The sequence below is a fragment of the Echinops telfairi genome, unplaced genomic scaffold (assembly GCF_000313985.2).
Source record: "Echinops telfairi isolate 266 unplaced genomic scaffold, ASM31398v2 ScPeMD7_2291;HRSCAF=2852, whole genome shotgun sequence".
NCBI classification, from domain to species: Eukaryota; Metazoa; Chordata; class Mammalia; order Afrosoricida; family Tenrecidae; genus Echinops; species Echinops telfairi.
The window spans coordinates 23,655,375-23,657,045 of NW_022106189.1; positions in this window are offsets into that span (position 1 = coordinate 23,655,375).

Sequence of the window (1,671 nt, forward strand, 5' to 3'; positions counted from 1 at the left end):
AAATCTTTATTGGCACAGAAAGTCTCATCTTTTTCCCTCAGAGTGGCTGGTGGACCTGAACCATTGACTTTGTGGTTAGTTAACCAATATTTACCTGACCACACCACCAGGACTGCCTTCTCTGTCCTATAGGGTCTACGAATCAGAATCCACTCAATGGTACACAACAATAGCACAAGGGACACTAAAATCTGGCCCTGACCATATTTCTAATCTTATGTTTAATGAGGACACAATGCTTGCCAGCACTTTCACATTCTCAGTCTTCTGGCGGGAGCATTCCCTTTTCTGCTCTTTGCTTGCCTCGCTCCTTACAATCTTTAGTTTCAGCTTACTTATAATTTCCTCAGAAAACTTTCCTCACTTTCCTAATGTCCTGTTGTTATATGGTGTCATAGTATCTTATACTTTTCTATTGTAACATGTTTAATTTTTCATTATTTGCACACATATATCTGTTGTCCATACTAGTTTATAAGTCAGACAAGAGTTGGATCAGTGCAGACCTTCCCCCTACAATTGTATCTACCATATAGAACACATTCAAGAACATTGTTTTCTGAATAAATTAATGTTTAACATTTGCACTCAAGCTAAACATTCTATCAATATGTTTATAGTACATATATTGACCTTTGTGTTGTCTAACTTGAACTTCCTAATATCTAAGGGGGGAAAAACAAAATAAAATAAATATCTTAAGCATAGGATTAATTGGAAAGCATATTACATGTTAGAACATTCTTCCTTTTCTTTCTTGTGCAACTGGAGCATAAAGTCAATATGATCCTCCTGTAGGCTATGTTTACAGAAATCAAACTACATTCAGCTATGGCTAACCTGTCTTTGAACATATGCTGTAGGCTACACTCTACCAGAGGAGTGGACAGCAAGCTGTGAAACTAAACTTTTATCATCATCTCTATAAATCAAGATGAAAGCTATAGACACCCCTCTGTGCAACGCACACTGCCTTTAGAACAATAAGAGGTGAAACATTTAGATGTTGTAAAGGAAATCTAAGAACAATTATTTTGCACATGTGGAATGCCATTGACTATTCGCATTTCTTTAAAAGTCTGTATAAAAACAATTATAAAATATTTTGCAGCATATTTGCAAATGGTCCAAGAATATCACAGATGTTTTAATATCTCAGTTAATGATGCCAACTCCAATGTACAATGATTCTCTAAAATCAGTTTTATATGTTAATATAGCTGTGCTTTCTTAAACCAAACTAGAGACTAATTATTAGCCAATTAAGAAAGTGGATTTAAAGAAACTAAAAGGAATGAAATGGGATATAAACTTGCAAACATAGAGTATATGTATCCTGTACCTTAGGGCTTTTAAGAATTCTGAATATTATTTTTTACAATGTCATATTAAGAAAAGCAAAAATGTTAATATTCAATTTCTAATGGGCAGCAGTTATATCAAGTATGAACACATAGTAGTGTTTATAATATTTACTAAGTAAAAGATTTAAAATAATTGTACAGTTTCTCAATAATTATCCTTTCTAAGAATAAGTGGTTATTTTTAGCAGCAGCAGAAATATTTTCATTAAATTTAATAATACAATGATAAAAAGCTCAACTTACTTCAAGTGTAAAATTGAATTAGAGTTACATTTCACATACCAACCTTTTTGAACTTTGATTTAAT